Source organism: Callospermophilus lateralis, chromosome 9, assembly GCF_048772815.1.
Source record: "Callospermophilus lateralis isolate mCalLat2 chromosome 9, mCalLat2.hap1, whole genome shotgun sequence".
Lineage (NCBI taxonomy): Eukaryota > Metazoa > Chordata > Mammalia > Rodentia > Sciuridae > Callospermophilus > Callospermophilus lateralis.
The window spans coordinates 53,834,832-53,851,650 of record NC_135313.1 but is presented as its reverse complement, the minus strand read 5'-3'; the positions used below and the strand labels follow the sequence as shown (position 1 = coordinate 53,851,650).

The 16,819-nt window shown below is 39.1% G+C and overlaps 1 protein-coding gene across 1 annotated transcript in view; it reads right to left on the bottom strand.

Annotated features, from left to right (window-relative positions):
* Pde11a (phosphodiesterase 11A) overlaps positions 1-16,819 on the bottom strand; it is a 390,557-nt gene that overhangs the window by 140,494 nt on the left and 233,244 nt on the right. The window lies entirely within an intron of this gene.

Genomic DNA, 16,819 nt, shown 5'->3' with positions numbered 1-16,819 from the left:
GATTCTCTGAGGAGATGGTATTTAAGCTGAGACCTGGAAAAATAAAAGAACCATCCAGGACAGGGGTTGGGGAAATCCCTTTGGGGCAGCAGAAGTAGGCTGGAAGTGGTAAGAGAGCAACGTGAGGTGGGGGGAGGGGAGCCTGGAGGTGAGGTGGAAGAGCTGGGCAATCACCAGGTCAGCCAGGGCCTTGGAGGCTGATAAGGCATGTTGTTGGTCCTAGGAAGCCCCTGGAGAATAATAAGCAAGAGACCAACATGATATGGTTAGTTTTCTGATCCCTGTAGCCCTAGAAGCACTTTATGTTCCCCTCCTTGATTTCCACTCCAGAAATGGCCACCACTCGGACTTCTGTGGCATTCATTCCCTTGGTATGTTATGTGGTGTTTTCTGCACTTGATCTTATGTAAGCGGATCCCCATTCCATATAGAAGATATGCCTGCTTGTGAAGGGCGGGCTGGAGGTGGGCAAGAGTGGATGTGGGAGAGATCAGGATGGTGGAAGTGGAGACCCAGATCTCTGCATCAGTGCACAGGGATCTCCCCCCAGAGAGAGAAGGACCAGAGCCACAGGTGCACTCAGCTGGGGTTCTGGTCCCTGCTGGGCACAGAGGGAACAATACAAGAGGCAGAGGGGATGCCCACATACAGGTCCACTGGACCCAGGTGTAGGACTGCTCTCTCTTGTGTGAGTGCCCGGAGCCCACACTGCTGACTAATTCCAGAACCCAGTGATGAGAAGGAAGAGGAGGCTGGACCACTTTCTGGTTCATAGCTTGGCAGGACTAAAACTGCAGATGGTGAATTTCATTACTTGAATATGAGGCAGGGCTGAGGAAACACGATGCCTTTAAAGATTTTTCAGCCAATGAATATGTGAAGTGTGTCAGTAATGTTTAGGAGCCATTCTAGAAGCCAGGCACAGACCAATGCACAAAAGAGACAAAAATTCTTGTCAACATGGAAATATAATGTAGAATGGAATTTTACTCAGCAATAAAAGAGAATAAAATCATGGCATTTGCAGATAAATGGATAGCGTTGGAGAAGATAATGCTAAGTGAAGTTAGCCAATCCCCCAAAAAACAAATGCCGAATGTTTCCTCTGATATAAGGAGGCTGACTCATACTCATAGTCGGGTAGGGAGGGGGAACATGGGAGGAATAGATGAATTCTAGATAGGGAAGAGGGGTGGGAGAGAAAGGAAGGGGCAGGGAATTAGCAAGGTTGGTGGAATGTGATGGACAACATTAAGTAGAGTACATGTATGAAGACACGAATTGGGTGTCAAGATACTTTATATACAGAGATATGAAAAATTGTGGTATATATGTGTAATAAGAATTGTAATGCATTTCGCTGTCGTGTATTTAAAAAATGAATTTATATAAAAAGGAAATACAATGTAGAATGAAGAGACAGGTCAGCGAAGCTAAAGAAGTAAAAATGATAGCATGCAATGAGTACTGTGGAGAAAAACAAAGCAGGGAAGGGAGATTGGGGAGCAGTGATGGAGGGGTACTTGCAAATTTAAATGGGACTATCTATGAAGGTGGTAATGAATAGTGTAAACAAAGACCTGAAGTTGCAGAAAGAATGAGGTGTGGATATGAGGGGAAGAGGTTGCAGGAAGAAAGTGGAAAGACCCTGTGGCAGGGATATGTCTATCTAGTTCAAGGATAAGCAAGGAGGCCAGTGAAACAGAGATGGCAAAGAGAAGGGTAACAGGAGGTTGGAAAGGAGCCAGGGTTTAAATCATGGAGATTCTGGAAACCAACTCGATTTGCCTATTGGCTAACTTAAGTATAGGCACTAGTTGGAGATAAGAAAAATTTCCCAGAGGGAGGTATATCTAATTGAATCTCATGCATTACTTGTATTAAGAAACCATTTCCCTCCTTTTCAAAGATGAAAGCAGTTTCTCCCTCATCTCTGACAAGTTCAGGGACTGCTGTTACCTGCATAGAGCCATATGAGCTTCATTGTTCTGGGTGTACAATTTCATTCCTTGGCAATCTGGTTAAGATCCCCAGCCTGCCACTCCCCACAAACACACGTCCGCTGTTTGTAAATGTCTGATTTTTAAAGTGGTCTTCTGGCCTCTGGTTTTATTTCATGCAATGGATTTAACCCTTTGTGGGCGGCTGAATGCAGGCAGGGTTGGAGATGGGTCTAATGCAGCCAAACTTGGAGTTTTGGGCTAATGGGAGGATTGTTTCTTGGCAGCAGACTTTTTGAAACAAAAGTATTAAAATTGAGGGTTTAAAAACGTATTTGTGCTCATCACGTGGTGGCCTACAGTGATACGGAAAGGGATAAAACAGGTAAATGCCGCTCTGGTTCCAAATCCTGAGCTAATGTTCTGGTTGGCTCCCCTTTGCTTCCTGTCCAAGCACAGGTGGTCTGGACATGAGGTGATTGTTCCCTGTTGGGCTGAGCGGCCTCAGAGTTTATCAGTATATGTGAACTGAGGTCAGCTGGGGCATGGAGAAGAAGGGTGGAGGGGGTTTCACACTCCTGTTTCTGGATGCCTTTTAAAATTCCTTCATGGGTGTCTAGATCCAGGCTTCTCTTCTTTCTACTGTGCAGAGGATTGAAGATACTGAGTAGTTTGAGCCATGAAGTAGATACGTGTGTCTCACTCACTTAAGACCTGGTTTGATGAGGCCCCTGCATCATCAAATACTTCCAGGCTTTTAGTTAGGCCAGATGACACAAAAATCCCACAATTAGCTCCTGGGGTTTGTGTATAGATTAAGTTAAAGCTTTCTATTAATTATTTCATCAAACTACACAGATATTTATATAAATATGTTTTCATTGCTTTAAAATCTTAGCCACACCAAGCCTTTTGGAAAAATCTGACTATACTTTTGTTATAAGCAAAGGCAAGTGATGCAGAGAAACACTCAGAGTGGGAACCTGGCTAGGGTTGTGATGCTCAGGCACTGACCTGGAAACACTGTATTTCCTAAGACCCCTGAGACCCAAGTCTCTGGCCTGGGCCCAGAGCTTTGAAGGACTCCATGCTTTGAAGGGGTTTTTCTGGCCATGGTCCATCCTCTGGGGAGAAAAGTGCTGGGATCTCTGGGGACATGTTATGAAGATTATGTTCCAGGTACCTGGGATTCTCTAAACTAAATTCCAGGTTCCTCAAATTCCCCAGATACCCCAATACCCCACTCCCACTTCTAGGGCCAGTATTGGCTTATTTCCCAGATTATGGCCTCTTGGTGGGCTGTTTGTAGGACTGTGGATGGAGTTTATAATGTTCAGACTTATACAAAACCAGTGTAATATGAAGTGGGAAATGAGGGAAGAGATGTAGGTAACTCTCATCTCTTTGTAAGCAGTTTGTAGACTGGTTGGATCCAGGTGTGATTTACCCACCTTTGAAAGCCTCGTTCCCTTATTGCCTTTGTATCAAGGCACTATCAAGATTCTGGCCATTCTACCCAAAATGAATACCAGTTTCTTAGTTGGCCAACTGTAAGCCTGGATTTTACAAGCCAGTGATTACAAGAAAAGCCAGCAAGCTAAAGCAGTGCTATCTCACTGTGGAATAATCAACTTGACCCAACTTACATTCAGCACTTCTTTTGGATAAGGCTAAACTGAGGATCGAGTTGCTGGAGTTCAGCTCAGAATCTGGCTTATCCTAGAATCTGTATTATAACCCCAAAGCATTAAGGTTGACAGGAACAATTCCTTACTGATAAGTTAGTAATTTTCAGTGAAGTACAGAAGAGGAGTATTGTCATTTCTGAGGGTGTTTTATTCAACTAGTTTTTGAATCAATGATCTATTCTTCATTATTTGTCCCTCAGTCTTACAAGCCAGAAGCACCTTGCTGCTTTTCTCTCTTCCATCATGGCCAGCCAAGGAACAATGGCAAATGGCAGTTGTCCAAAAACATGCAGCATAGTCTGCACAGCACTACCATTTGAAATCCACAGACCTGATCTTGAATGTGCCTCTGCTACTTGCTGTGCAGTAATAGCCCCCAACTCCTCAGCAAGTTTCTACACCTGCTGAGCCTTTGTCTGTTCATTTGTCAAGTGGGAAAAATACCGTCCACTCCATGCTGTTTTAGTGAAAGTTCAATGAGATATACGTAAAGTGCATAACATAGTGCCTGACATATGCTAAGCATTTAATAGATGTGGCATTTTTAAAGCACTAAAAAATAACATCATAAAACTGAAGAAAGAAGAGCATAAACCAATGAAAGAAATATTTTCAAATAAGTGCATCCAAATAATAGTTCCTTCTTAGGGTAACCATGGGGACTATGTTAACTTACTCCAAACATTCTGGTATGTTTGGGAACTCTGTCCAGGATCCTGAACATTCCTTAGACCATGGCAGTGGTGACAAATCCTTTGAAGGTAGATTTGACTTTGGAAAATTATCAAATATAATTTAATAAGAAATAAAATGAAAACATGCTTAACATTTTGTTAAAAAAACAAAATATAATTGCAAAATACTGAGATTAATCTATTCTCTGTAGATGCCAGGTTGTTCTGTCTAAAATGTCAAACTAACTATGTTTCTTTTTTGGTGAAAACTGCTCAATCATTTGAATACAGTTCAAATTCCTTGCTACCTCAGTCCTTCCTACTTCCTCTCATGACTTTCCTTTTGCCTGAAGCATTCCTGTTCATCTTTCAAATTGTATAGCTCATTGCTGTTTGTCACTCAGCAGTTACCCTCTCTGCAAAGCAGTTATGAGGCACTCTCTGAATTACTTGCCCCTCCTTCATGCTTCCCCTGACATTGTACCTACCTCTTTCCTGGAACTCATCACACTGTGATCACACTTTCTCTTGCCTCTATCGTCATCTAGGCTGAAATTACATAAGTATCATACCACATCTTATGAAATTTCCATAGTGTCTACCATGTTGTTTTGGTGAGGGTTGAGTTCTTGGCACACAGTACGTGATTCATTCCATATATTATTGATTTCTTAAAAATCTCATGAATACCATTAAAGTGTCTCAAATACTTAAATTATGGTAGGATTATTTAAAAAATGCAAAGAAATTTCCTGTTGACTATTTGCAGAGAAATGCCACTTGTTCGTATTCATAAATTCTTTTTGTTGTTGTTATTAAGAAATGACTTTACTGAATTCTGGTATATAATAGTATCTAATAAAGAAAGTAGTAGTGGATTATAACCCAAATCATAAAATAAATATCTATGAGTATATAAATAAGTGGAGTTGAATGGAAAAGAAAGAGAGAGTGAGAGAGAGAGAGAGAGAGAGAGAGAGAGAGAGAGAGAGAGAAAGAAATAGTCCGGCAAATAAGACCAGACAAAAATATCCTGTATAAAGATATTCTAAATAATTTGTGTATCTTCTCCCCCCTCAAAGAAATAGACCACAACTTCCAACTCTCTAAGCGTAGCTTTGCATAAGCAATATCCTTCCAAATAGTATGGAATGAAAATTGGGGAAAAGAGTAAAGTCACAGTGGAGAAACTTGACAGACTCTCCCTTCAACAAGGTTGACAACAACCATGATAAGTCATTTTTGATAGAATGTACTCTTGATATGATGTGATGCTAAAGGCACTTTATCTCTGTGACCTTCTTCACCAAAATCCACAATCACAGTCAAATCATGAGAAAACATCAGACAAAGTCTATTAGAGAGTCATGCTACAAAGCATCTGACCAGCACTCCTCAAAACTGTCAAGGCCTTCAAGAAAGGAAAATATGAAAAATTGTTACAACCAAGATTAGCCTAAGGAGACACAATGTCTAAAAGTAGTAGGGCATCATGGATGGGATCCTGGGACAGAAAAGGGATATTAGGTAAAGCTAACGAAATCTGAATAAAATATGGACTTTAGTCAACAATAAGATAGCAATATTTGTTCATTAATTAAAATAAATATACTATACTGATGTAAAATATTAAGAACAGGGCAAATTGGGTATGGGGTATATGGGAACTCTGTACTATCTTTCTAATTTCTTTGTAAATCTAAACTGTCTTAAAAATATAGCATATTTTTTAAAAAAAATTATATCTGGCTCAATGTTGATACTTCCATAAAATATCTAAATGAAAACCCAAAAACCATCACTAAAACTGATAAACCACTAGTAGAATCTAAGAAGAATTTTTGCCATTTATAAGATAGATGCAGCTTAATTGAGAAAAACAACTAGTGGCTTAACCATGCTTCGCTCCCTGAAATGAAGCAGATCCCCAGCCTGAAAGCCATGAAAGTGCTGTTCCTAAGGCAATCCCAGGAGGGCGCTGTTCCTTTTTTTGCTGTCAGTTTGTAGCCCAGGATCTGTACTAACCAGAAAATTAATCCATTCAACTTCTGAAGAATGGCAGCTATTTTTTTAAGTATTAGCATTCGTATGGCGGGGGGCGGGGGGAGTCATTGTAAATAAAGTACTGTATGATGGTGGGAATGGGGAGACATTAAAAGTTATTATTATTGACATTTTTATGAGCACTGTGCTAAAAATTTATTTGAATTATTTCATTTCACCCTCATCACAATCCTACAGGGTTGGAAAGTAAGGACAATAAAGCACAGATAATTTATTAGATTTTCCCTTAAATACACAGGTAGAAAGTGGCAGAGCTAGAATTAAAATCCTAATCATCTGATTTTTAGTCTCTTCCCTGTATTTCATAGAATATCCTAGCAGCAGTATATGCTCAGGACTGAGATTCTTGTTGTACTTTATAATTGTGATCTTGTATGTGATGCACTCAATAAACATTTCTTGCATGTGTCCTTTGGCCAGGTTCTGTGCTGGCACGAGGACACCATGGTGAACCAGTTACACATGCACAACCCTGTATGTAAGGGATCTAAAATCTACCAGAATCCAAATGAAGAATCCACCATTCAGCCCTGAAGAACCACACTGGGTCTATGATTTGCTCTTTTGTTTATATAGCCAAGGGAATGCTCTAGGACATGAACGGACAGTGAGAGAAACTCAGGACCATCCAAAAGCCTTGCTAGTTGGTAATCTCTGCATCCTGAAACTTCAAGAGGGTGCACCTCTGATAATTATTTCATATACATGCTATTGCCTCTCAGAAATCTTATGCTTAGTATCTTCATAAGTACAGAAGGAAGATCCTCATTAAAACTAGAGCAGAAAACCATACAGGCAAATAGATTTGGATGAAATTTATAAAACAAACAACAAAAAAAAAAAATGAGGAAATGAAGCTCAGCTGTCACTTTCTGGAGGAGGTTCTTCTGAATGTGCCCACAGTAACCCCCCGTTTCCAGTCACTCTTTATTAAAACATCCTGCTTCATTTTCTTTATGACACAATATCATGAATTCATTTCGTTAATTTATTTGTTTTCTTATCTACCACCTGTCTTCTACTGGAATATGAAGTTCATAAGAATATTATTTGTTTTTCCTCTGCTGAATCTTCAGCACCTAGAACAGTGTCTACCACAAATTAAGTGAAATAAGCTAGTCACAAAAGAACAAATGGATTCCACTTCTATGAGTTATCTGGAGTACTCGGATTCATAGCCAAAGTGACATCATGGTACATCATTTCCCCAAGGGAGAGGGAGATACTATTTAATGGGTACAACCTCTGGTTAGAAGATGAATAAAATCTGGAACTGGAGGTGAGAGACAAAATAAAGTGGCATTCCGTTGGTATCCTGTGAATCCAGCTCATAGGACAAAATCTCTCCTTGGAGCTTAGGAAACACCTTCTGGGAGAATCATCTGTCTTCCCTTACTTTTAGAAAGTAAATTGATTCTGAAACAATAATGTGAGGAGAGAGCCTACAGATTTGGAGAAAATCTTCACCTCATGCACCTCCAATAAAGCATTGATCTCCAAGATATATAAAGAACTCAAAAAACTTGACACCAATAAAAAAAACAACAACTAAATAACCCAATCAGGAAATGGGCTAAAGAACTAAACAGACACTTCACACAAGAAGAAATACAACTGATCAACGAATATATGAAAAAGTGTTCAACATCTCTAGCAATTAGAGAAATGCAAATCAAAACTACTCTAAGATTTCATCTCATTCCTGTCAAAATGGCAATCATCAAGAATATAGGCAACAATAAATGTTGGTGAGGATGTGGTGAAAAGGTATACTCATACATTGCTGGTGGGACTGCAAATTGGTGCAGCCACTATGGAAAACAGTATGGAGATTCCTCAGAAACCTCGGAATGGAACCACCATTTGACCCAGTGATCTCACTCTTTGGCTTACACCGAAAGGACTTAAAACCAGCATACTATAGTGGCACAGCCACATCAATGTTTATAACAGCTCAATTTACAATAGCTAGACTATGGAAACAATATTGGTGTCCCTCAATAGATGAATGGATAAAGAAAATATGGTATATACTCAATGGAATATTACTAAGCTTTAAAGAAGAGTGAAATTATGGCTTTTACCATTAAATGGTTGAAGTTGAAGAATATCATGGTAAGCGAAATAAGCTAATCCCTTCAAAACCAAAGGCCGAATGTTTTTTCTAATATGCAGATGCTAATTCACAATAAGGTAAGGGGCACTAGGGAAGAATAGCATTACCTTAGATTAGGTAGAGGGAAGTGACAGGAAGAGAGGGGAGGGGATTTGCGGATAGGAAAGATAGTAGAATGAAATAGATATTATTACTGTATGTATATATGTGACTACATGACCAATATTATTTTGCAACATGTACAGTCAGAAAAATAAGAAATTATATCTCATCTACGTATGATATATCAAAGTGCAAAAATGCATTCTACTGTCATGTATAACCAATTAAAAAAAAAGAAAGAAAGAAAGTAGATTGGTTCCTTAATCCTCATCTAAGGAAATACACCATTGAACATGGCATCCAGGAAGAGGTCCTTATTGCCAACCCCCCTCAATCCCCCAAAGCAACTCTGTACTCATGGCTTGTTAGAGGGGAAGAAAACACAGAGGAGGTTGGCCAGCAGGACTACCACTAAAAATGGCTGCCATCTCCTCCTTCTTTGCCCAAGCTCTTCCATTTCAGAATATTGTCATGGCAGACCAAAATGACCGTGGCAGCATGCATTCATCTATTTAATCCACTTTTACCAAGTACTAATTATATAAAAGACACTGAGAGGAAGCTAAGATATGATCACATGCCTCAGGGCACATATATTCTAGCAGAGGAAAACATAGACTCAAAATATAGGGCAAAGACAGACATGGCCATGGGATCGGAAGGTTTATAGAGAAGACTACATTGAAATAAAGCTTCAAATGATGGAATACTTTTGAGTGGAGGAGGCAAAAATGGAATAGAGAAAAACAAAAGTGGAAAGGATATTACAGATCAGATGGCAGAGAAGCAGGTGGCTGGTTTGTAGACTATGAAGAATTTGAGCTGTAAGTAGCACACAATTCTCTGAGAAGAGCAATGAGAGCCAAGGGCAGGAAAGTAGTTTGGTATGAGATTTCTAAGGGCCCCAAAGGTGAGGACATTTGTACTTTGATAGGTGATGGGGGAGTAATTTAAGGTCAATGAGTGGGTGAGCGATGCAGTCTAAAATCTGTTCTGGGAAGAGCAAGTAGAAGACTGTTGCAATTGTCCAGTCAAGAGGTAATGAAGCCCTTAGGAAGGATGGTTGCTGTGGCAATTGTAAAGGAGGAAATAGATGAGACAGGCTTTGGGGAGGTAGAATAAATGGGGTTTGGCTTCTGATTGCATATACCTTTTTCTCACCCTCTGTTTGCCCCTCATTTCTTCTCTCTTATCATAAAGCTGTATGAGGTGTCCCTTAACACACAGACTTATATTTACCGGAAAGTTTCTCATCAGTATTAGGTAAGGCTTCATTTGCAATAACCGTGAAAGACACCCCAAAGTACAATCTGTGATGCTCACAGTGAAGAAGTATATTCTATATCCACGTTCATATTGTATTCTCTCTCTCTATTCTGACTTTTTAAGTAAAATTTCCCCCTTTCTTAGGATATGACTCTCAGTGCATGAATAGATATTTTTTTTAAAGAGAGGAGAGAGAGAGAGAGAGAGAGAGAGAGAGAGAGAGAGAGAGAGAGAGAGAATTCTTTTTTTAATATTTATTTTAGTTTTTGGTGGACACAACATCTTTGTTTGTATGTGGTGCTGAGGATCGAACCTGGGCTGCACGCATGCCAGGCGAGCGCGCTACTGCTTGAGCCAGCCACATCCCCAGCCCCTGAATAGATATTAATACAGATAATATTGGCAACTCATTCAGCATGGATTTCAAAATCATAAAATTAAAGTTAGGAAAAATTATTGGAAATTTTTCTCTTTGTTTCATTATTCAGCTTTAGGAGCTGAGAAAGAAATGTTGTTAAAAGGAATTTAACAATAAAATTTGGGAGACTGAGGCAGAAGGATCACAAGTTTGAGGTTAGTCCCATACATGAAATGACTTAATACTTTCATATAATCTATGCTCTGTCTAAATCATCTCTAGATTATTTACAATACCTAATATTTAATGTAGATGGCTTATAAACAGTTATTATACTGCATTGTTCATAGAAGAATAACATGTTTAGTATAGACATAATTTGTTTTTTAATATTTTCCATTTGTAGTTGATATGCAGATGTAGAATGCAAGGACTCTCTATGGACTTTCCCAGCATTATTTATTTAAATGTTTAAAATGCCCTTCTTATGCCCATTTAACATACCCAAGAGTGAGAACTTTCATAGCTTGCCCAAGGTCAATTGCTACTGAATCAGGATTTAATCCAAACTAGACAGATCAGACTAATGCTAAAATCAACACTTTAAGTCTTCAACCTACACTGCTTTTTGCTTGGATAAGAGTCAATAGACTACTTCTGCCAGAGATATTGATGCAAAGCAAGACCTAGATTAAAAGTGTATTTAAAATGATGAAGTTCTGGGTTTTTTTCCCCCAGATCAATGAAACAAAGTAACACGTAAAGAAATGTACTTTAATATATATGAATTTGTTAATTTAGTAGGGCATTTCAAATCAATAAGGAAAGCAGCCAGTACCAAATAAATACATGGAAATCCGTGGCTGTTTGGGAGAAAAATAAAATTCAAGACATGTATTTTGTTAAAAAGATAAGTAAACCTACTTCCAGGGAGCCCTGAGCATCAGAGATTATACTCAACCCCACTTGGGGTGAGTCTTCCCAGAAAATTTATCTGGAGAATATTTACTTTCAGAGAATGCCACATTTTTATCAAAAATGCCTTGGGGAAAGGATGTTTAAAAGAAGCAAATAGTGTTGTGCTGCCTCTCCAGAGTTTCCTGAACACTCAGAGAGAGGCACTGCCATGAGGCACTGGCCAGGCCAGGGATGCACTTGCTCCCTTTCTGGAAGGAAAGGCCTCTAGGACAGGTACCGTCACTGGGGGCCACAGGAAGGATTATTTCCCTCCACTCTTATTGCTAGAGGAGAAATGATTGGGTTGAAAAACAAGACAATGCACAAAGATTGGGGGAATGTGAGAACTGCATTTAAATGTTGCTTTTCTTGGGATAAGATCAAGAGGATAAAGACTAAAGAAAAAATGTAAAAATGAGACAATAGAAGAAGATGAACCTGGCCAGAGAGATGGAATCTTCTCTTAGGTGCAGTGGAAAGGTGAAAGGGTTAGCCCAGATCCTTGGGGAGAAGGGATGGAGAGATCATAAGGATGGCATGGCATTTGGTTTTCTCTCTCCTGGCTTGCTTTCTTTCTCTTGGCTTTATTATTTAATTTGCTTTTTTCTATTTGGCTGGCTCATTTGTATTCTTATAAAAAGTAGCTCAAATCCTTTATGGGACTAGGTCAATCGTACATAAATACAAATATATACTTTAATAGAAATATTTGCAAAAATACTATATTTATTCATATTCATGTATAATATTTATAATTACCTAAATGTAAAACATATATATTCATCTGGAAGTTAATATACACTATAGTATATGAAAGTTTCTTTCCTGCATTAGGATTTAGAAGCTCTAATGAGTAGGGTTTTTTTCTTTGTAAAAACCCAAGGATAAACGTTTTTCCATACGTTTGTTAATTAATTGTATTTCTTCTTCACTAAAGTGTCTATTTAGTTCCTTAGCCCACTTATTGATTGGGTTATTTATTTATTTTTATTGATTGATTGGTGTTAAGTTTTTTGAGTTCTTTATATATCCTGGAGATTAGTGTCCTATTTTGTTGTAGAGTAGGTTAGCATGAGTGACTCCATCTTAAAAATAACATCCATTTTAGCTCCTGATGATTCTAAGCTGCCCCAAAAGCTTTGTCAGTTAAAAATGATCATGGAAAATCCCATAGGAAGTACTGAGTGTACCCAGAATGAGGATGTGGAATAAGGATATGGTTGTATGCATTGCCTCATGCATTGTCTCACTAACGGCTCAATTCAGCTTCTGTACACTGCTTGCTTGCAGTCCCACCAACCCAGATGTGGTTTTTGCCTTTAAAACCCTGAAATGCTCAAACTCTCGGGGCTATTCCCTATGGAGACAGTTTTGCTCCTGCAGGCAGCAGTCACAGTTCAGCTAATAAAGACTCTCCAATTCAGACAAAGTTGAGACTTGGTGTGTTTTCTGAGTGGTCTGCCCCATAACAATCTGAGGCGGGTGTGGTAAAGATTTTTTCCCATTCTGTAGGCTCTCTCTTCATATTATTGATTGATTCATTTGCTGAGAAGAAACATTTTAGATAGAATCCTCCCATTGATTGATTCTTAATTTTACTACTTGTGTTTTTAGGAGTCTTGTTAAGGAAGTCAGGTCCTAAGCTGACGGGATGAAGATTAGGACCTACTTTTTCTTCTATTAGGCATAATGTCTCTGTTCTAGTGTCTAAGTCTTTGATCCATTTGAATTGAGTTTTGTGCAGGGTGAGAGACAGTGGTTTGATTTCACTTTGCTACATATAGATTTCCAGTTTTCCTAGCACCATTTGTTGAATAAGTTATGATTTCTCCAATATATGATTTTGGCACCTTTGCCTAGTATGAGGTAACTGTATTTATATAGGTTTTTCTCTGCGTCTTCTATTTTGTATCATTGGTCTACATGTCTATTTTGGTGCCAATACCATGCTGTTTTTGTGAATACACTACTGGTGTGACTCTGTGACACTTCACAGAAGAAGATATATAATCAATCAACAAACATATGGAAAAATGTCCATCATCTCTAGCAATTAGAGAATGTGAATCAAAACCACTCTAAGATTTCATCTCACTGCAGTCATAATGGCAATTATCAAGAATACAAGCAATAGTAAATGTTGGTGAGGATGTGGTGAAAAAGGTGCGCTCATTAATTTCTGGTGGGATTGAAAATTGGTGCAACCACTTTGGAAAAGCAGTATAGAGATTCATCAGAAAACTGGGAATGGAACAACCATTTGACCCAGCTATCCCATTCCCTGGTTTATACCCCCAAAGACTTAAAATCAGCATACTTCAGTGATGCAGCCTGTAGTTTATGTTTATAGGCTCAATTCACAATGGCTAAACTATGGAAGATGCCCTTCAACAGATGAATGGATAAAGAAAATGTGGCATATATACGCAATGGGATATTACTCACCCTTAAAGAAAAATGAAATCATGGCATTTGCAGGTAAATAGATGAAACAAGAGAACATCATGCTGAGTGAAATAAGCCAATCCCCAAAATCTAAAGTCCAAATGTTTTCTCTGATAAGCAGATGCTGATCCATAGTGGGGGGTGGGTAGGGAAAAATGAAGGAACTTTGGATTGTGCAGAGGGGAGTGATAAGAAGGGTGGGTCTGTGGGGATGGGAAGGACTGTAGAATGAGACAGACATGATTGCCCTGTATATATTTTTGATTACACTATTGGTGTGACTCTGCACCATGTACAGCCAGAGGAAGGAGAAGCTGTGTTCCATTTGTGTACAATGTGTCAAAATGCATTCTACTGTCATGTATAACTAATTAGAACAAATTAAAAAAAATAGAAGGGAGCCCAGTAGAATAGAAGAGGGGAATCAGGGGAAGGAAGGGAGGTAAAGGGGAGGGACTGGGAAATGAAATTGATGAAAGTATACGGTTTTATTGGGTGCATGTATGAATATATTATAACAAATCCCACTGTTACATATAATTATAATGCATCAATAAAAAGGGAGAAAATAAAATAAAAACTAAAAAGGGGGGGGAAAAAAGGATCTTAGGTAAGAAATTCTTGCGGATACTCTTGCATATGGATTCTGAGGCCAAGGAGTAGAGTGGATGTAACCTGATCTCTAGAGTTAAAAATCTGACTTCCAGTGGGGTGAGGGTTGCTCAAGGATGGGAGGGAGAAAACCAAATGGAAGCTCTGGGAATCCACTGATGACACTGGCACAAAATAAAGCCCTCAGAACATTTTAGTTATTGGTATGGTTTGGATGTGAGGTGTCCCCCACAAGCTCACATGTGAGACAATGCAAGAAGGTTCAAAGGAGAAATGATTGGGTTGTAAGAGTCTTAACCCAATCAGTGAATTAATCCCCTGGTGGGGATTAACTGAGTGGTAAGTGAAGTCAAGGGTGTGGCTGGAGGAGGTGGGAATTGGGGGCATGGCTTTGAGGTATATATTTGTGTCTGGTAAGTAGAGACCTCTTTCTCTGCTTTCTGATCATCATGTGAGCTGCCTCCCTCTACCACACTTGTCTGGTATGATGTCAAGCCTCACCTGGGGCCTCTGGGGGATGGAGCTGGCTGAATATGGACTGAGACCTCTGAAACCATGAGCCCTTATATAAAATTTTCCTCCTCTACACTTGTGCCGGTCAGGTATTTTAGTCACAGTAGCAAAATAGCTGACTAAAACAGTCAACATACATAAGTCAACTTCTCGAAAGGATGAGATTGTCAAAAGGCTCAGTTGATCCAGAAATTTGACAGTGTCAGTAATCATCTTTATGTCTAAGAAAAGAAGGTACCTGAGTTATACAAGCAGGAGGGTATTCACTGCGAACCCAAATAAGCACTTCATGAGACTGTGGCTTAGGATGGTGGATACATTTGCAGGTTCTAGGTATCTGTGAGATACTAGGTACTCCTTGAGGTCAGAGGGGAGTTGGAAATTATGACACCCAAAGTGGGATTTTTCACTGAATCTCTCATCTTGGGTTAGGTGGCCATTCATGTTTCAATAGCTGTTCTAGTCCCTTCCCAATGGGAAGGAAATAAACTAGGAGGTTATATGAGGAGTGAGATTATGGGGATACATGAGTTATTCTCTGCATGTGCTAATGAAGCCATCTCACAATGAAATAGGTTTTAGTGGGGACCAGTGTATGGAATGGCCTAATTGCATGTTCTTTTCATAGAATGTTCTTCCTATAGTGGTATGAAATGAGAAACAATGGGTGAGGCAGAATTTGATGACAGTGAAGGGGGGGGGCAGAACTCAACATTTGCTCTTCAAAATTCCTGTCCTTTGCCAAATCCATGGTGATTTTTCAGTAATAAATATACTACTACAATTTAAAATATATCGCTTATTATTGTTGCTGTAATTCACTGACTGCTCATGAGAACCTTTGCATGTATCATATCATTCAATCCTCACAACTGAGCAAGGTAATACAGCCACAATTTGAAAAAGTTGTATACACAGATCTTAATACTCCACTAGTGATTCTTATCTGTGGGTTGCATGTTTACAGTCTGCCCATTTATTAATCCATCAGGTACTACTTTTAGTCCTTACTGTAAACATGCCATATATAAACAGAGCAAGGCTACCTCAGGGGAACAAAAACAACAACAAAATTCCTTACATCACACTTCCCTTCAGCCTTCTTTCCCTTCTTTCCTCCAGTCAAAAACTACTCAGTAAATCCCTTCTCTGTGCTAAGCACCCTGCTATGCACTGCAAATAAAAGCACAAAGAATAGAAATCTCCACCTCCAGAATTCACAGTCTGGCCAGAAGAAAAAAAGTATATAGGTAGGTTAGATAACTATAATTTTATGTCTTTTAAATCTCAAGCCAGAGTCCTGTAGGTAGCATCAATTTGTCTACTTACACTTCCTTGGTTTTGTCTTTCTACCAAATTGCAGAATATTTTGAAGACTGCAGAGTCTTATATCATATTGTTCTGAGTGTTGTTATCTTGGCACTGACATTTTATCTGCCCTACTTAATAAGTATTTCATATATAAAAAAAAATCTTCAGTACTATCTACAGAGTAGATGCTGGAAAAAAAGAAAACCAAAAAAACAATAGATCTTGAATCTATTTCCAACTCCCTTCTGACCTTCTGAGGGCTTGGGGTTGTGGCTCAGCAGTAGGGGCGCTTGCCTAGCATGTGCGAGGCCTGGGTTCAATCCTCAGCACCACATTAAAAAAATAAAGTAAAATAAAGGTATTGTGTCCAACTACAACTAAAAAGTAAATATTAAACAATCAAGCACCTGAGATTCATATTGTGATAGTAGGAGCAAATGTGACTCCATTTTGTTTTATGACTTCATCCTGTAAAACAACCATGCCAAGTAGAAGGGTCATGACTGGAGCAAGATGTTCCTTTCCTTTTGCTATAGAAACCTTTAAGAACACGGAACTACCTAATGGGGTTTTGTTTCTGTAACTAGGGTAACAGGGCTCTGTTTCTGTAACTGGGGTGACTGGGCTAACTGTGATTGGTTAGGCTTCCTTCCAGTTGACTGCACTCTCCCACTTCTGTAACCTGGCTTGCTTGCATTGGCTAGACCCCTGAACATCCCTTTTGTGGTTTTCAGGCTTATAAGGAGTGTCCTTGCAATTGTTCGGGGCTGATC